The sequence below is a fragment of the Bos mutus genome, chromosome 3, assembly GCF_027580195.1.
Source record: "Bos mutus isolate GX-2022 chromosome 3, NWIPB_WYAK_1.1, whole genome shotgun sequence".
Classification (NCBI taxonomy): domain Eukaryota; kingdom Metazoa; phylum Chordata; class Mammalia; order Artiodactyla; family Bovidae; genus Bos; species Bos mutus.
Genome location: NC_091619.1, coordinates 35,813,879 through 35,835,188, shown reverse-complemented (window position 1 = coordinate 35,835,188; position 21,310 = coordinate 35,813,879).

The window sequence follows — 21,310 nt, the reverse complement described above, 5'->3', positions numbered from 1 at the left end:
CCAAGTTCTAAGCATTATGACCGTGTATTTTAATAATGCTTTAACAATAAAATAATTATAGCAATTATACACATAGTAATAGAAAAGCTGAGTTTCCCTGGTGGCTCAGTGGTAAAGAATCCACTTGCAATGCAGGAGACATGGATTCAATCCCGGGATCGGGAGGATCTCCTGGAGAAGGAATGGCAACCCACTCCAGTATTCTTGCCTGGTAAATCCCATGCACAGAGGGGCCTGCCGGGCTGCAGACCATTGGATTGCAAAACAGTCAGACACAACAGTGAGGAAACAATAACAACAAAAATAGAAAGAAAGACTATTTAAAGTTATCAAAGTGACTGCTAATAAAATTTAAAAGAGGGAAAGAGATATAAACCATACAGCAAAAACAAAAATTAAAATAAGTACATCTGTACTTAAAAACACTTATCTAGGAAGAGGCTTAAACAAATGTTAGTAGGAGTTTTTTTCTTAGTAGTGAACTTCAAATGGATTTTTTGCTTTTTTATAATAGTTTTTTTTTTTCACTTTGGTTGTATTTTCTACAAGTATAAATATTTTGTAAACAAATTAAATCCATAGATTTAGGTGCTCTATTCATGTGACTTGTGGATTTCTTTGCAAGAAGTTGTAGCCTATCATCCTTTTCTCCCAAGAATTTTCCGTTTTTGCATCGTGATGATTGTCCCAGTTAATTTAGGAATAGTAAGTGTTCCATTGCAGTCTTAATCTCTGTGATTAGTCAAGGATGTCTTCTCTTCTTCCTCATTTACTGTGTCATCCCATAGTCTTTTATAGACAGTCCAAAATGCCATTTACCTGATACGTAGGTATGATATGCTCTCAATCTTAAATTAACTCAAAGCCCTAACAGAACAGTTAGTTTTCAAAGCGTATTCTCTCTCCTTCACAGAAGGTGGTATTGAGTTCATGGCCAGGGTCCTGAGCTTTTGAACCCTGAGTTTTAATGCACCAGAGCCTCTGATTCCTAAGTGTAGAAGATAACTTGAACCTTAAATCTCATTTTGCCTTGCTTATGATAATTTGTAGATTTAACATCAGCCTGGTTTAGGGTTCTGATGTCTGAGTAAACTTTGTTTCTGCAGATGTCTATATCATATGATTGGGGAGAGTGAGAATAGTACTATAACATTTAGTAGGCTTGAAATAAATTGTTTGTATTTGTCTGAAAGCATCTTTATGACACTTTAGTTTTGAAGGCTATATTTGATGTGTATTTTAAGTTAACAGTATCTTTCAGCACATAAATTATTCAGTTGTCTTCAGGCTTCCATATTCTACTGTAAAGTCAGCTGTAAGTCTTATTTATATGCCTTTGGAGATAGTGTATCTTTTTTTTTTTTTTGGTTACTGAAAGATTTTATTTTCATCATCATTGATATTTGGCAGTTTTGATCTTGAGTGGCCTTGACCTGCAGCGACTTGAAGCAGGGCTTGGTTCCCGGCCCTTCAGCTTTACTGAAAAGAACTCCCACAAAGACAGAGAGCCGTGAAACAAATAAAGTGTTTACTTAAAGGAAAAGGAGTACAGTATGTGTCAGGGATAGACTCATGGGTGGACTTAGAGAGAGTCACATCCTCATGGTAGTTTAAATCACTTGTACGGGGCATTTCTCCCAGGTTTCTTTTGGCCAATCATTTTTATTTCCCTGGGTCTGAGTCCCTGTTTGATGCATCTCAGGATCCTCCCACGTGTGTGCCCACATCTCTTAGCCAAGATGGATTTTAGCCGAGAGGCCTATGGGGAGCTTGACACCACTCCCCTTTTGACCTCCAAGGAGATTTTTAGTCAGAAAGGACTCCTTGACTTGACAATGAGAAATATTTGGTCTTTTATCTGAGTAGGGCTTAGTCTCTCCTATTTTTCTCCTGTTGTAGTCATCTTGGAGTATAGGTCCGCAGAGACCAACTCCAGCTGCTCGCTCTGGGACCCGTTTATCTCCTGCATCAGATTCACAATGTTATGCTTAGATGCAGTTGTCCAAATATACCTCTTGGAGTTCACTGACCTTTCCCTGAATCAGTTGATATGTTTCTTCAGTTTTAGCAAACACTTAGTCTTATCTTCTTCATATTTTTAAGCTCATTATGTTTTCCCACTTCGTGTGGGTCTGTAATATTTTGTTAGCTTTTTAAACTTGGTCTCACATTTTTTTTCTCATATACTTTTCTGTTCATTTTTTTCTCTGTGTTTCAATTTCTGCATGTCTATTAAAAAGTTCACTAATTCTATATTCTGTTATGTCTAATCTGTATCTAAACTTACCCAAACTCTTCTTAAATTCATTTTTTCCCAGTTCTAGATGAATTGCTTATTTTTTTGAATTTTAATTCTTTGTTACTTTCATTCATTTTATCTATATATTTTCCTGTTTTGTGAATATACTAAACTTTTTAGAGTTCTTCTATCCTAACTTAAATAGCTGACTCACCTATCAGTGTGCTTTTAGTCTATTTTTCTTTTCTTTATTGTCCAAATGGTCTGGTATTCTCATGTGCCTGGAACTTTTTATTAAATGACAAACTTTATTAACAAAAAAATTTTATTGGCATCAGATAATATTCTCTTACCCAAATGACAAATCTCCTGTTCTATCTCCATCTCAGTTCTTCACATATACTTTGCTAGATTTGTCTTTCTGACATGTCTTTATAGGTCGTCTCTCCTTGTATAAAACTTGTTTGCTATCTCATGCCTACAAAATCAAATTCAAATGCCCTAGGTTTTGAATCAGTTAAGACATTTTCAGAATAAAATATTTGTAAAATATGATGTTTTGTCTTAAAATATGAAGCGTGTATTATTTTGCACAATTAAAAACCATATGCTATTTGCCCCAGGGATAGCTGATTCTAGGAACTCAACAGTATTATCAAACATACACATTTAATCCATCTACCCAAAGAGTCATTCAAACCCTGTTTTCATGGCTATTCCCACACTGCCATGAAAATGTACATGAATGTGTACTCCACAATCTAGGAGCAGGTCCTAATATATTTATTGGGGGAAAGTTGATTATACCTTCTTAGGCTCTTTCTTTTATGAGTAAGGAAACATTTCCCAGCAGGCCCACAGAGGCAAAGTACTCAAGTCCATGGAAGTCAAAATAGGAGCCTGAATAAGATTAGCATAATTAATTTAGATTAAATAGAATATAATCATAAATCACATGGGACTGGGATAGACTCAGCCCATTCAAATGCAGATTCTGCTAATATGGAAAAAGTGAGTAATGGCTTTAGCACATGAACACAACATTGTTTTTCAAAGCCAGTTAATAACATCATCCTCAGTATAGTCTTAAGCAACCATCGACTGTCCTCTCTTCATCATCTCCTCTTCTTTCTCCTCCTGCTCACCCTCCTCCTTCTCTGAAGAGTGGCTTGCATCACTTTGAGAAATTGTGGGAGAGCAGTCCTGTCTCTAAGGAGGTTTCGGTTTCTTTAAGAAAGAGTATGGAGGCGATGACAGCATGTACATTAGAAAATATTTAATGCAACCTGTAATATAAATGATTTTATGAGTTACAGAAAATAAAGGCTGACTGTCTATTCTTGTAAACATATAGAGTAAATGTGTCTGTTTAAAGGGAGTTAATAGAAAAATGGGTTTTTCTGATAGCTCAGTTGGTAAAGAATCCACCTACAATGCAGGAAACCCCCCTTTCGATTCCTGAGTTGGGAAGATATGCTGGAGAAGGGGAAGGCTACCCATTCCAGTATTCTGGTCTGATAATTCCATGGACTATATAGTCCATGGGGTTACAAAGAGTCAGACATGACTGAGTGATGTTCACTATCAATAGGAAAATAGGTTTTGATATATTGAATTTTTCTATATAGTTAAGTGGTTGGAATGCAAACATTTTTAATGTTAAGGAATATTTGCACTATGAATACATGGAACTGTAGATATTTTCTAGGAATATTATTCTTATACTATCCTGGAAAATTAACCATATTTCTATTTCTTTACATATACCAAATTATTTCATTTAAAAATAATAATATGTAATGGCTTTAAAGTAAAGAAACCCATTGTATACATATGGAAGTCTAAAATGCATATATATTAAATATTAAAACAATGCAGAGATAATACACATTTAAGAGAAAAGTCACATTTAAAAAAGAAAACACCATAGAGACTGTTTAGTATGGACTGAAGCTGAAAACATCCCTCTAATCTAGGCACGCCTTATAATAAATAGGTTTGGGAGATTATCATATAGATTCTTCAGTCTTCTCTTCTGTAAAATGAGAAGTGTTTTAAAGTTTCCATCCATTTTTGATAGTCTAAAATCAATAAAAAGGGAAACCAAATATACAGATGAAGAAATTAAAATACAGAGTGTTTCCCTTTAGAAAAAAAAAATGCACTTGTCTGTTTCCCTGCCTCTAGTTTTATGGTAAAATATTCACATTTATTTAACTTAGTATCAGATATTTTCTGTAGTCATAGTCAATTGCTTAATCAGGTTGCCTTTAATTTCTTTAAAGCCGATTTAGCTTTTTCTTCTTCTTAAAATATATCTTATCTGACAACTTTTATCTCTCATTTTAATGTACATTCAGTCAGGAGGCCAGAGATCAGTGCCGTTTTCCTGTGCGTTCTTCAACCCTTATCACCTGGGAAGATCATTCTGTCTCTTTCTTATCACGCAGTTACACAGTCTTTAGTGGTTTCAGTCCTCTCTTTTCTTCTCTGATCAGTACTAATTCCAGCATATCAGTGTGACAAGTTATACATTTCTAATGGAGCCATACTTTTGGTGTTGATCAATAGCTTGAGAAAATTAATTCATTTAAGATTGATCTGATGAATCAAATACTTTTCAAGTTATGATGTTTATCTCAACAATAAAGAATGTTCAGTTCAGTTCAGTCGCTCAGTCGTGTCCGACTATTTGCGACCCCATGAATAGTACCAGGCCAGGCTTCCCTGTCCATCACCAACTCCCGGAGTTCACTCAGACTCACGTCCATCGAGTCAGTGAGGCCATCCAGCCATCTCATCCTCTGTCCTCCCCTTCTCCTCCTGCCCCCAATCCCTCCCAGCATCAGAGTCTTTTCCAATGAGTCAACTCTTCCCATGAGGTGGCCAAAGAACTGGAGTTTCAGCTTCATCATCATTCCTTCCAAAGAAATCCCAGGGCTGATCTCCTTCAGAATGGACTGGTTGGATCTCCTTGCAGTCCAAGGGACTCTCAAGACTCTTCTCCAACACCACAGTTCAAAACCATCAATTCTTCGGCGCTCAGCCTTCTTCACAGTCCAACTCTCACATCCATACATGACCACAGGAAAAACCATAGCCTTGACTAGATGGACTTTTGTTGGCAAAGTAATGTCTCTGCTTTTGAATATGCTATCTAGGTTGGTCATAACTTTCTTTCCAAGGAGTGAGTGTCTTTTAATTTCATGGCTGCAGTCACCATCTGCAGTGATTTTGGAGCCCAAAAAAATAAAGTCAGCCAGTGTTTCCACCATTTCCCCATCTATTTCCCATGAAGTGGTGGGACCAGATGCCATGATCTTCATTTTCTGAATGTTGAGCTTTAAGCCAACTTTTCCCCTCTCCACTTTCACTTTCATCAAGAGGCTTTTGAGTTCCTCTTCACTTTCTGCCAGAAGGGTGGTGTCATCTGCATATCTGAGGTTATTGATATTTCTCCCGGCAATCTTGATTCCAGCTTATGTTTCTTCCAGCCCAGCGTTTGTCATGATGTACTCTGCATATAAGTTAAATAAACAGGGTGACAATATACAGCCTTGATGTAGTCCTTTTCCTATTTGGAACCAGTCTTGTTGTTCCATTTCCAGTTCTAACTGTTGCTTCCTGACCTGTATACAGATTTCTCAAGAGGCAGGTCAGGTGGTCTGGTATTCCCATCTCTTTGAGAATTTTCCACAGTTTATTGTGATCCACACAGTCAAAGGCTTTGGCATAGTCAATAAAGCAGAAATGGATGTTTTTCTGGAACTCTCTTCCTGTTTCCATGGTCCAGCGGATGTTGGCAATTTTATCTCTGATTCCTCTGCCTTTTCTAAAACTAGCTTGAACATCTGGAAGTTCACAGTTCACATATTGCTGAAGCCTGGCTTGCAGAATTTTGAGCATTACTTTACTAGCATGTGGGATGAATGCAATTATGTGGTAGTTTGAGCATTCTTTGGCATTGCCTTTCTTTGGGATTAGAATGAAAACTGACCTTTTCCAGTCCTGTGGCCACTGCTGAGTTTTCCAAATTTGCTGGCATATTGAGTGCAGCACTTTCACAGCATCATCTTTCAGGATTTGAAATAGCTCAACTGGAATTCCATCACCTCCACTAGCTTTGTTTGTAGTGATGCTTTCTAAGGCCCACTTGACTTCACATTCCAGGATGTCTGGCTCTAGGTCAGTGATCACATCATCGTAATTATCTGGGTCATGAAGATCTTTTTTGTACAATTCTTCTGTGTATTCTTGCCACCTCTTCTTAATATCTTCTGCTTCTGTTAGGTCCATACAATTTCTGTCCTTTATTGAGCCCATCTTTGCATGAAATGTTCCCTTGGTATATCTAATTTTCTTGAAGAGATCTCTAATCTTTCCCATTCTGTTGTTTTCCTCTATTTCTTTGCATTGATCACTGAGGAAGGCTTTCTTATCTCTTCTTGCTATTCTTTGGATCTCTGCATTCAGATGCTTATATCTTTCCTTTTCTCCTTTGCTTTTCGCTTCTTTTCTTTTCACCAAAATACATACAATTTTATCAATTGCTTAAAAAAAAAGTTTGTTTTTTATTAAAAGCAAAGATGGTGTATGATTTGAGGATCTCCTTTCACTTCCTGGGAATAAGCTAGCCTGACACAGCACTTGAATAATTCATGAGAGAAGAATAAAACATTTATCAATAAAAACAGGGTCAAGTTCCTGATGCAGAGCTTTAAAATATAAGTGTATGCTAGAAGAGCATCAGAGGAAAGTTATACATTTGAATGTATCTGGTGCAGGTCTTTGTTAATAACTTAATATAGGAAATTCCTATGCCAACACAAAGCCTAGAATAATTCAGAATATTTCAGAATTTTTTTATTGGGAAATATCCTCTCATGCCTCTGAGAGTATTTTCTACTTTATCAGTTTTTAAGAACCCTCAAGTATACTTAACATAATAAGAGAAAGGTTTCTCCCAACACAGGCACTTGTATAGCCTCATGCAGTTTGGCATTTCAAAAGGGGCTATCACATAAACTTCTTGTCATCTACATATGATGTTATGTTTGATTTATTTATAGGTATGGCTATAATATATTTATGCTACATATTCTAATATTTGACGACGCTATAGGTGAACACTAAGTCAAGACCTTGTGGGTGTGATTACATGGCAGGGGTTACATTTATCAGGAGTGGAGGAAGAACTGTCAGCTCATGTCTCTGCAAACAGCAATCATAATGACCCTGACAGGCTGCTGCCAAGCAAGCAGCGGCATTCCAGAGGTAGCACAACTGCCAAAAGCAGGACAAATGCATTTAGAATTGCTAATAAATCATATCAGCTGTCTCAAACGTCTCCTTAGTGTATTGATTATAATTAAAATAAACTAATTAGTTAGAATTATAATGATGATACATGTAAATGTTGAGCTCACAGATGAGAGAGAAATGGCATGGTGGAGTCTCAAGTGGTATTTCACAATGATAGGGATGAACTGAATTTGGAAGCCTCACCTGTTAATCATGGAGAGAAAAGATTTTAGATTTTTTTTAATACGAATATTCTGACCTTACTTACAGGATTTCTACTTACAGGATTTCTTCCTTACAGGATTTTTTTTTTTCTCTTTAAAATCCCCTCTCCTAGGTAATCTCCCTTCCAGGAAGTTATTATATAATGTCAATTAATTGGTCACTTTTAATCATATTACCATAAGTGTGCCATAGTGTCACAGTATAAATTGTATTAAAATTATTATTAATAATATTCAACACACATAATACTAATACATTTTAAAAAGGATTATATTCGTTCTTAAAAATCACATGATGAAACCACCACCATTTTCCCCCACATTTGACAGTTTATTGTTTACAAATGGTAATGATGAAAGGCAGTCCTTGCACGAGATTTGCTGAAATCCCTGAAACAATTTGCTGTTTGTTTCAGTTATGTATTAGTGTCCTAACAACAGTACATGATTCTCTTGGTAGATATGTGGAGTTTACAAAATGTGAATCTATATTATTGAGAACTGGATACCATCATCATTTATTTAAACTCAGATTTCAATGGATACCAAAATAAGTTGCAATATAATATCACTAGGTATCACTATTTTAAAAATGGGCATTTCCTCCTTGGGAATTTTTATATTAACTTACAACTTATTTGGACTGCCACATACAGAAATATTAAATTTAAAATAAATTCCACAATCTACCTTACAGTGGACTTTTTTTTTTTAAGAGATAGTGCATTGAGAGACAATGAGTCAAGTTCTTATTATAAATAATATTTCATGGGCTATACATACAAATGTTGAGAATTATATTTTTAAAATTTTAATATATTGCTGGTATACTGTCATCAATGGAAGAATAGCAATTTTAAAAATTGCTTAGCTTGTAGTCAGAAGTGATTTCTTAATTTAGTAGGATCTGGTAACAGATATGAAAAATTCATATCTTCAACTGAGCAATGAACTTTTTTTTATTATACCCGTGTATATATCAGCAATGAATTAAACTATAATGTTGCATGGGCACCTATAAATCACTCAGCTATTACTTTATTTTCTTAAAGTAAATCTGATAATAATAATAGATAATGCTCATTGGATGAATACTATGTGCTAAGGACTATGTTTGAGCTTTATTTACATATTTTCTTTCATTCCTTATAATAACCCTGTTTATAACATAGATATTATCCCTGATACACTTTGAGTTGTGTATCTTGCCCTAAATAACTGAGTAACAGTGACTGAGACAGCATGTGGATTTAGGACAGAACAGGCTTTGAAACTGTCTTTGGTCATAAAAATAAAAGCAAGGATTATAATAGATTAATAGATGCAGGTTTATATGATGATATAGCCTATTATATCATTAATCCCCAACTGTAATCAAGAACAAAGCTACAGTCCTTGCATGATGAAAGCTAGCATTCACAGATGGTTTGACATGAAAATAGTCTTTATAAAAACATCAGCAATTGACCTAAGGGCTACCTTATCATTAAACACCTGCTCACCTTACTGCTATTACATACAAGAACCCATGAAAATAAAAACTATAACAACAGACTTCCTTAAAGTACTTAATTAAAATAAAATTCTTAGAAATGTTTACTTCAGTTCAGTTCAGTCCTTCAGTCATGTCTGACTCTTTGTGACCCCATGGACTGCAGCACACCAGGCCTCCCTGTCCATCACCAGGTCCTGGAGTTACTCGAACTCATGTCCATTGAGTCGGTGATGCCACCCAATCATCTCATTCTCTGTTGTCCCCTTCTCATCCTGCCTTCAATCTTTCCCAGCCTCAGGGTCTTTCCAAATAAGTCAGTCTTCACATCAAGTGGCCAAAGTATTGGAGTTTCAGTTTCAGCATCAGTCTTTCCAATGAATATTCGGGACTGTATTCCTTTAGGATTGACTGGTTGGACTTCCTTGCAGTCCACGGACTCTCAAGAGTCTTATCCAACACCACAGTTCAACAGAATCCATTCTTTGGCGCTCAGCTTTCTTTATAGTCCAACTCTCACATCCATAAATGACTACTGGAAAAACCATAGTTTTGACTAGATGGACCTTTGTCAGCAAAGTGATGTCTCTGCTTTCTAATATGCTGTCTAGGTTGGTCATAACTCTTCTTCCAAGAAGAAAGAATCTTTTAATTTCATGGCTGCAGTCACCATCTGCAGTAATTTTGAAGCCCAAAAAAGTAAAGTCTGTCACTGTTTCCATTTCTTCCCCATTTACCATGAAGTGATGGAACCAGATGCCATTATCTTAGTTTTCTGAATGTTGAGTTTTGAGCCAACATTTGACTCTCCTCTTTCACTTTCATCAAGAGGCTCTTTAGTTCTTCTTCGCTTTCTGCCATAAGAGTGGTGTCATCTGTATATCTGAGGTTATTGATATTTCTCTGGCAATCTTGATTCCAGCTTGTGCTTCTTCCAGCCCAGCATTTCTCATGATGTACTCTGCATATAAGTTAAATAAGCAGGGTGACAATATACAGCCTTGACGTACTCCTTTCCCTATTTGAAACCAGTCTGTCATTCCATGTCCAGTCTAACTGTTGCTTCTTGACCTACATACAGATTTCTCAGGTGGCAGGTCAGGTAGTCTGGTACTCCCATCTCTTTAAGAATTTTCCACAGTGTGTTGTGATCCACACAGTCAAAGGCTTTGGAATAGTCAATAAATGTTTAAGTAAACATAAATTTGTAAAGGGTCTCATTGAATATATTAAGTATTTTAATAACTAAGGCACAGAACTGGTCTATTACAATAACAAAGATAGATAAATAAAATCTCTGTCTTGTTACCCTCAATGCATTGGGAGAGACAAATAAGTGCAGAACAACCTGGTAAATGTTGAGATAAAGGTATAACTAAGGTACTGCTGAGGCAGAAAATATCACCCAAATTTGAATCTGCTTCTTTTAATCAGCTTTGAGTTGAGAAGCATAATCACTAGGAGATGATGGTCACAAGATAAGAATGTTCAGAAGAAAAATAAATATGAAATGGGGGAAAAGTGAAAGTATTAGTTGCTCAGCTGTGTCAGACTCTGCAACCCCATGACTGTAGCTCACCAGGTTCCTCTGTCCATGGAATTCTCCAGGCAAGAATATTGGAGTAGGTAGCCATTCTCTTTTCCAGGGGATCTTCCCAACCCAGGAATCAAACCTGGGTCCCCTGCATTACAGGCAGATTCTTTACTATCTTGGAACCTACAAAGGTGAACTGAAATCTACTACAGTGGACAAAGTCATCGGCATGTCAGTGTCTGATCACCTCTGAACTCAAAACCCTGATTGAAGTGATCTGTATGAAAGACTAATGCCAACTGTATATGTACCTGACTGACCAAGGTGTAGGTGAGGCTGAAGAAAGGATTGGTGAAGCTGGAAAACCTGTGGTCCTAACTGCTGCCCTGCACCAATGAAGTAAGCCAGCAGAAAAGCAATAATGTGTGAAATGCGTGGAGTAGGTCCCTGAGCCCTGCACCAACTATCTTTTGTATAAAAAAAAAATGCCCATCTTTTTCTTTTCTGCTTTCCTTTTCTCATAACAACAACAACAACAAAAATCTCCTGTGGCTCACCAAAATTAGAAATAAAATGGAAGGGAATTCCAGAAAAGGTGATTCCAGCTTAGCTAGTTTGATACAAAGAAAATCCACCCCACTGCCTAATATTCAAGAGAAGTTAGGTGTCAGAGATGAGAAATCTGAATGAGAAATCTTTATTTTCTTGAGCTCCCAAATCACTGTGGATGGTGACTGCAGCCATGAAATTAAAAGATGCTTGCTCCTTGGAAGAAAGGTATGATGAACCTAGACAGCATATCAAAAAGCAGAGATATTACTTTGCTGACAAAGGTCCATCTAGTCAAAGCTATGGTTTTTCTAGTAGTCACGTATGGATGTGAGAATTGGACTATAAAGAAATCTTAGCACTGAAGAACAGATGCTTTTGAACTTTGGTGTTGGAGAAGACTCTTGGGAGTCCCTTGGACTGCAAGGAGATCCAACCAATTCAATCCTAAAGGAAATCAGTCCTGAATATTCATTGGAAGGAATGATGATGAAGCTGAAGCTCCAATACTTTGGCCACTTGATGGTAAGAAACCAGTCATTAGAAAAGACCCTGATGCTGGGAAAGATTGAGGGCAGGAGGAGAAGGGGACAACAGAGGATGAGTTCATTGGATGGCATCACCGACTCAATGGACATGAGTTTGAGAAAGCTCCAGGAGTTGATGATGGATCAGGAAGCCTGAATGGGCCAGGAACCCAATGGCATGCTACAGTTCATTGGGTTGCAAAGAGTCAGACACAACTGAGCTACTAAACTGAACTGAACTACTATTGTAGTAGAAATGTGCCAGATACTCATAGTGTATAAAATGCTTCTAATTTTTCTGACTTATAAGAATATTACTTTTATATCATGCAATATGGTTTCATAAAATGGAAAGCATTTATAAATGATGTTTCCTGTCCTAGAAATGTTTAACTTGCATATATCAAAGGAATGTATATTTTGATTTGCATGTGTATTTTAAACAGATGCTTGAATACTTAAGAATAGTAAGATATCAGACATAATAATAGGGGACACTCCGTACTTTTGATTTAAAATACAAATACCATTAAAATGAATGCTTACATTTATTCTGTAATTGGAAATAAACTCTTTAAGAACAAACTTTCAGGATGGGGAACACATGTATATGTGTGGCGGATTCATTTTGATATATGGCAAAACCAATACAATATTGTAAAGTTAAAAAATAAAATAAAATGAAAAAAAAAAACTAACCATGTCAAAATTAGTTTTGTAATGAAAAATATTAAAAAAAGGCATTGCTTTTGTGGATATGTACTCTTTTTACATATAAAAGTCAGAAAATTGTACATTTACAAAAACTAGTCTAGTTATAAAAATACAAATGAAAGTAAATTATTCACTACTAAAATGAGTAATAAGAAATATCAATAACCTCAGATATGCAGATGCCACTGCTCTTATGGCAGAAAGTGAAGAAGAACTAAAGAGCCTCTTGATGAAGGTGAAAGAGGATAGTGAAAAAGCTGGCTTAAAACTCAGAAAACTAAGATCATGGTATCTGGTCCCATCATTTCACGGCAAATAGATGGGGAAGCAATGGAGAAAGTGACAGACTTTGTTTACTTGGATGCAGTTGCTGACTGCGGCCATGAAATTAAAAGACATTTGCTCCTTGGAAGAAAAGCTGTGACAAACCTAGACAGTGTATTAAAAAAGCAGAAACGTTACTTTGCCAACAAAGGTCCATCTAGTCAATGTTATGGTTTGTCCAGTAGTCATGTGTGGATGTGAGAGTTGGACCATAAGGAAGGCTGAGCACTGAAGCACTGATGCTTTCAAACATTGATGCTTTCAAACCAGGAAGACTTTTGTCTTGGGCTGCAAGATCAAATCAGTTAATCCTAAAGGAGATCAATCCTGAATTTCATTGGAAGAACTGATGCTAAAGCTGAAGCTCCAATACTTTGGCCATGTGATGTGAAGAGCTGACTCATTTGAAAGGACTCTGATGCTGGGAAAGATTGAAGGCAGGAAGAGAAGGGGACGACAGAGGACAAAGGTGGTTTGATGGCATCACTGACTCAATGGCATGAGTTTGAGCAAGCCGTGGGAGATGTGAAGGACAGGGAAACCTGACGTGCTGCAGTCCACGCAGTAGCAAAGAGTTGGACACAACTGAGCAACTGAATAACAACCAATGTATTGTCCTCAAGAAACCCACTTTCAGTATAAAAATACATATAGATTAAAAGTTGATAAAGAAACATACCATGTTGAAACTAACCAGGGAAAGCAGAAATAGCTATATTAATTTCAGAAAAGTGCACTACCAACCAAAGAATGTTATCAGAGATAAGATGTTGTGGTCCATGGATGGGTTGGAAAAAAAATTCAGACCAGAGGCAGAACAAAAGAAGAATATGGTTTGTTACAGTGGGGGAGGGGAGAATTGCTGCCAACACAGTAGCCAGGCTTCTTGATAGTCTGCGAGAGCTGACCTTGAACATGGGTCCTTGGTCTGTTTTCATAGCCAGGGTTCAAGGAGAGGAATAGGGGTCCTGTGAGTTATCTGATGATGGAATGAGGTATGTATACTAGACGGGAGAAGAGTACCTTCTTCTTATATGGGGTAGGAGAGGAGGCAGGCTACATAGATCAGGAGGGTCTAAAATTCTTCAGTAGTTACAACATGGGGGAAGGAAGGATAATAAGGGTCTTTTTTTTCTGTTCCTGCTTTCTAAGACCCCTCTTGCTCACTTTGTTCTTTTGTCCTTGGGCCACCACAAAAGAGGGATGAAAGTATGCCAAAATTTACATAAGAATAAATAAACAATGTTATTATACCTATATCTATTAAATAAATTGATCAATAATTGATAATCTACTGGAACAGAAAACAAAGGGCTCAGATTGGTTCATGGTGATGTCTACCAACCATGTAAAGGAAGATTGTACCAATTTCCCACAATCTCTTGCTGAAGACAGAAGCGTAGGTAACACTTCCTAACTCATTCTATGAGACCAATAGCTAATACCAAATCCAGATAAAATCATTAAAAGAAAAGAAAAATACAGACCAATATCTCTCATGAACATAGATGAAAAAAAATCTCAAAAAAAAAGAAACCAAATCCAACAATGTATAAAAACAATTATATACCATGGAAAAGTAGGATTTTTCCCAAATATGTCTAGTTAAACATTTGAAAATCAATATAATTTAACAGCTCAAAAACTTAAAAAAAGAAAATTTACATGAATCAGAAAAGTCAACAAAATTCAAGACCAATTCAAGATAAAAACTCCCAGTAAATTGGGAATTGAAGGGGACTTTTTCAACTAGATAAAGAATATCTACAAAAAAGTTACTGCTAATGTTATAATTAGTGATAAACTAGAAGTTTTTTCACTAAGATAGATACAAGATAAGAATGTCCCTTTTTACTTCACTTTTTCAGCATTGTACTGTAAGTCCTAGCTAATGCAGTAAGATAAGAAAAGAAAATCAAAAGTATAAAGATTAGTAAGAAAAATACAAAATAGAATTTGTTCAAAGATGCATGCTGGACTTGCATGGGAAATTCAAAAGAGTGGAAAAACAAAACAAAACAAAAATCCTTCTGGGATGAATAAGTGATTATAGCAAGTTTGCAGGTTACAAGTTTAATACATGAAAATCCTTTGATTTCCTATCTACTAGACGTGAACTAAGAGAATCTGAAATTGAAACCACAGTATCATTTGCATTAGCACCCCCAAAATTAAATACTTAGATATAGAGCTAAAAAAAAAATGTACAAAATCTCTATGAGAAAAACTCCAAAACATAGATGAAAGAAATCAGAGAAATAAATAAACATAAAGATATTCCATAATAGTTTGTCGATGGTAAGACTCAATACTGTGAGTGTCAGTTCTTTCTAACTTTGATCTATATGTTCTGAGAATCCCAATCAAATTCAACTTATTTTAGGGATATAAATAAGTTGGTTCTTAACTTTTATGAAAAAACAAAAGAGCCAAAATAACCACATAATATTGAAAGAGAAAAAGTTGGAGAACTGAAACTACATGACTTCAAGACATACTATAAAGTTATAGTCATTAAGACAGTATGACATTGGTGAAATAGACAAATCATTGAACCAGAACAGGAAATTCAGAAATAGAATCACCTAAAATCAACAACTGATCTTTAACAAAGGAGCAAAGACAATATAATGGAGCAAAGATAATCTTCTTAACAAATGGTGCTGAAACAATTGGACATATTTGTGCAAAAAATTAATCTAAACACAGACCTCTTATCATACATAAAAATTAATTCAAAGTGAGTAACAGACCTAACCTAAATGTAAAACCAAAGCTATAAGACTCTCAGAAGGTAACACAGGAAAATATCTTGACAACCTTGAATTTACTGATGACTTTAGATACAACACAAAAGGCACAATCCACAAAAGAAGGAATTGATGAACTAGACTTGATTAAAATTATAAACTCCCACTCTACCAAAGACTATGGCAAAAGAATGAAAAGACAAACCATGAATTGGGAGAAATATCTCCAAAATATATCTTATAAAAGATATTTATCCAAAATACACAAAGAACTCTTAAAACTCAGCAAGAAGAGAACAATCGACTTGATTTAAAAATGGGCCACAGACCTTAACACTTTACAAAAGACAATATAAAGATATGAATCACATATGAAAAAGATGTTCCACATAATATGTCATCAGGGAGATACAAATTAAAACAATAATGTGATACTACCACACATCTATCAGAGAATGGCCGAAATCCAAGAAACTGAGAACACTAAATTCTGGTGAGGATGTGTGGTAATGGGAACTCTGACAGTGCTACTGGAGCTACAGCATGGTATAGCAGCTTTGGCAAACTATTTGGCCATTTCTTAAGAAACAAAACATATGCCTTTCCTTGGTACTTACCTCAGAGAAAGAAAAGAAAGTGTAGTCACTCAGTCGTGTCTGACTCTTTGTGACCCCGTGGACTGTAGCCCGCCAGGCTTCTTTGTCCATGGAATTCACCAGGCGAGAATACTGGAGTGGGTTGCCATTCCCTTCTCCAGGAGAATTCCAGACCCAGGGATTGAACCCATGTCACCTGCATTGCAGGCAGATTTTTACCATCTGAGCACATACATATAATGTGTAACACTAAGAGTGAAACCTAATGTAAACTGTGAACTTTGGATTATAATGATATGTTGGTTCATCAACTGTAACAATTTTACCACTCTGCTAGAAGATATTATTAATAGTAATTAGGGAAACTATGTATGTGGCTCAGACAGTAAAGAAGCCTGCAAACCAGGAGACCTGGGTTTGATCCCTGGGTCGGGAAGAGCCCCTGGAGAGTAGAATGTCTGCCCACTCCAGGATTCTTTCCTGGAGAATCCCAAGAAAGAGAAGCCTGGCAGGCTACAGTCCATAGGGTTGCAAAGAGTTGGACACACACACATATGTGTAGGGACAGGGGGTATATAAAAAAAATTCCATACTTTTCCCTCAATTTTGCTGTGACATAACACTAATCTAAAAAATATAGTCTGTTTAGATAAATGAACAAATCATTTTTTAGAGAGGGAATTTTCCATGCTGCCAATTTAGTTATTTAGGCATTATAGCAGAGTTAGAGCTCAAACTTCAAATTTTTTTTCTTTAAACTTTTTATTTTGTATTGAGGTATAGCCAATTAAGAATGTTGTGGTCATTTAATGTGAACAGTAAGGAACGCAGCCACACATACACACTTCAAATCTGAACTTGCCTGGATTCACACCTGAGTCTGTACTGTGTATCCTGATACAGATTTCTTAACGTCCTTATCTCAGTTTTTCTTCCTGTGTTAGTAGGTAATTGATAATATACAGATCACATGGTTATTTTTTTTTTTCACTTGAGCCTAAACATTTTATTTAAATGAAATCTGTTGAGTATTTTCAAGTCCCAAGCACCGTGAAATTCTCTTTAAAAGTTTAAGTCTGTAGGATGTAGAAACTTGAGGACGGTTAGTTTCACTGCTTCTCTCATTGCTCTCATCCCACCTTGCTGTCAAAAGTTTTCCATATAATGTTCCTTCACCTTCATTTTTGTGATGCACACTGCCTTAAATATAGAATATCTTGTTTCAGCCTGTTACCTCTGTTGATATGAAAATGATATTGGTAATGACATCCAGTTCCAATGGTCGCATCATTATATTCTGTCTTACTTCTTCACAGCATTATGATGTCTTCTGTTTTGTTAATTTTCTTCTATAACTCCCTAGGAATGGACATTCCTCTAGTTAACTGCTGCTAACACCCATTTCTTTTGCAGTTTGCCTTAGTGTTTCAACTGCAGCTTTGTGTTCATTAACCCCTATTTGTTGCTAACTACCAAATCTATGTACTTGATTTGTATAAATAATATAGATAGATAATATATAATATAAATATATGCTAAATATATATGTACTTAATAATATATATCGGAGAAGGCAATGGCAACCCACTCCAGTACTCTTGTCTGGAAAATCCCACGGACGGAGGAGCCTGGTAGGCTGCAGTCTATGGGGTCACTAAGAGTCAGACACAACTAAGCGACTTCACTTTCACTTTTCACTTTCATGCATTGGAGAAGGAAATGGCAACCCACTCCAGTGTTCTTGCCTGGAGAATCCCAGGGACGGGGGAGCCTCATGGGCTGCCATCTATGGGGTCGCACAGAGTCGGACACAACTGAAGCGACGTAGTAGTAGTAGTAATAATATGTATTAGTATAAACGTGTGTACTGGGCTTCACAGGTGTGCTAGTTGTAAAGAACCCACCTGCCAATGCAGGAGATACAAGAGATGCGGATTTGATCCCTGGGTCAAGAAGATTCCCTGGAGTTGGTAATGGCAACCCTCTCTGGTATTCGTGCCTGGAAAATTCCATAGACAGAGGAACATGGTAGGCTACAGTCCATGGGGCCACAAAGAGTCGGACATGATTGAGTGACTGACCATGCGTATATTTAGTATCTATAATTCTCTGTAGCTTTACTATATCTATACCTTATTGTTTAGTCCCTAAGTTGTGTCCACCTGTTTGTGATGCTATGGTCTGTAGCATGCCAGTCTTCCCTGTCCTTCACTCTCTCCCACAGTTTGCTCAAACTCATATCCTTTGAGTTGGTGATGTTATCTAACCATCTTATCCTCTGCCACCCCTTTCTCCTTTTGCCTTCAATCTTTCCCAGCATCTTGGTCTTTTCTAATGAGTCCATTCTTTGCATCAGGTGGCCAAAGTAGTAGAGCTTCAGATGCAGCATCAGTCCTTTCAATGAATATTCAGGGTTGATTTCCTTTAGGATTGACTGGTTTGATCTCCTTGTAGTCCAAGGGACTCACAAGAGTCTTCGTCAGCACCATGATTTAAAGAAACAGTTACTCAGTGCTCAGCCTTCATTATGATCCAGCTCTCACATCTGAAAATGACTACTGGCAAAACCATAGCTTTGACATATGGACCTTTGTCTGTCTGCAAAGTGATATCTCTGCTTTTTAATACACTGTCTAGGTTTATCATAGCTTTCATTTCAAGGAACAGGAGTCTTTTAATTTCATGGCTACAGTCTCCGTCCACAGTGATTTTGCGTGCTGAGTCGCTTCAGTCATATCTGACTCTTTGCAACCCTATGGACTGTAGCTCACCAGGCTCCTCTGTCCTTGGGATTCTCCAGGCAAGAATACTAGAATGGGTTGCCATTTCCTACTCCAGGTACCTTTCTGACCAAGGGATCAAATCTCCGTCTCTTATGACCCTTGCATTGGCAGGTGGATTCTTTACCACTAGCGCCACCTGGGAAGACCACAGTGATTTTGGAGTCCAAGAAAATATAATCTATCACTGCTTCCACATTTTCTCCTTCTATTTGCCATCAAGCAATGGGACTGGATGCCATTATCTTAGTTTTTCAAATACTGAGTGTTAAGCCAACTTTTTCACTTTCCTCTTTCACTTTCATCAAAAGGTTCTTTAGTTCCTTTTGCTTTCTGCCAGTAGAGTGACATCATCTGCATATCTGAGGCTGTTGATATTTGTCTTCGCAATCTTGATTCCCACTTGTGATTCAACCAGTCCAGCATTTTGCATGATGCACTCTGCATAGAAGTTAAATAAACAAGGTGACAATATGCAGCCTTGTCATACTCCTTTCCCAAATTTGAACCAATCAGTTGTTCCATGTAAGGTTCTAATTGTTGCTTCTTGACCTGCATATAGGTTTCTCAGGAGACAGATAAGATGGTCTGGTATTCCATTTCTTTAAGAACATTCCACAGTTTGTTGTGATCCACACAGTCAAAGGCTTTAACATAGTCAATGAAGCAGATGGTTTTCTGAAATTCCCTTGTTTTCTCTATGCTGCTGCTGCTGCTAAGTCGCTTCAGTCGTGTCCAACTCTGTGCTTTCTCTATAGCTATATCTACAATCATCAAAAATCTATACCCCTTTCTCTTGAACCAGAGATCTGCTTTTCCAAATAACTTCTCATTTTAAAGTTTGTATCTATAATACTAGATCATATATATAGCAGCCTATCCACCACATCAAATCTGGTATGTCTTCTCATATGTCTGCTATTATCCTAGATTTTACAAGCTTTTCTTAACTACAGTACTCACTAAAATGAGTTAAGTATATCATATGAATGAGAATAAACTTTATGGTATGTTTGAATAAAGAATAAACTCAGCTCCTTCTTAATTTTCCAAGTGTATGTGGCAATGCTCAGTAACTGGGGCAATTCATGCTCAAGACCCATCTTGTCATTTTCTTCCATTCTGGCAGTTTCCTGTCCAAAAATCTACTTTAGGAAATTGGAGATTCTTTCTTTACTCCCATTGCTTGAAGAATTCTGACTTTTATGTCCTGGGTTCTCTTTCTCTACTCTCCTTTGAGATCTCAAAGTGGAACTTTGGTTCCTCAGTCCTCACTATAAACAAGTCACTTTAGAGTAGGGACAATCTAGTCACCCCATTTGATGCTGCATTTTGTTTTTGTGTTAGAAACCCAGAACAGTGATTTCTGTGGCTGAAAAAAGTATTTCAGCTTTTATTTGCAAGGTTTCTTTCTACACATTTTAAAATTATGTCAGGGGAGTATCTGGAAAGAAAATCTTAAAGTATGCAGTTGATTCTCATTGATTACAGTACTAATGTTCTATGATGTTGCTGTGAACATTGGTCACACTTCAACAAATGCTGGACTATTACTCACAGGGAAGCACAGGGGCAGCTTCTTGAGAACTTCTAGTCACTACGTTTTTGTCAACTGGAATACCTTTTGCAATATAGAATCCTTTGGCCAAGCTCTTATAAAACACATTAGTCTCATCAGTATTTAAAATCTGTTCTTCAGCATAACTTTTATCCTGTAATAATGCATAGCAATTTTTTAAAAATTCTCCCAAGCCCTGATCTGCAGAACTTCCCTTACCTGTGCATTTAATATTTCCCATACCATTTCACGTTTTGAAATGGGGCTTCCTTGGTAGCTCAGATGATAAAGAATTCTCCTGCAATGCAGGAAACCCCAGTTTGATTCCTGGGCTGATTCCTGGATTGGGGGATCCGCTGGAGAAATGATAGGGTACTCACTCCAATATTTTTGGGCTTCACTGGTGGCTCAGCTGGTAAAGAATCTGCCTGCAATGCAGGAGACCTGAGTTCAATCCCTGGATTGGGAAGATTCCCCTGGAGAAGGAAATTGAGAAGATCCCCTGGAGAAGGGAAAGCTTACCCATTCCAGTATTCTGGCCTGGAGAATTCCATGGACTGGGTCGCAGAGTCAGACACAACTGAGGAACTTTCACATTCTTCCTTTTTTGAAATATGGGATACAGTCAGAACTAGCCAAGAAGAGTTTAACATTTACCTTTTCTTGGGTAACATAATTAAATTTATTTGTCTTTCAGCTTCACAGCAACATTATCTATTGTA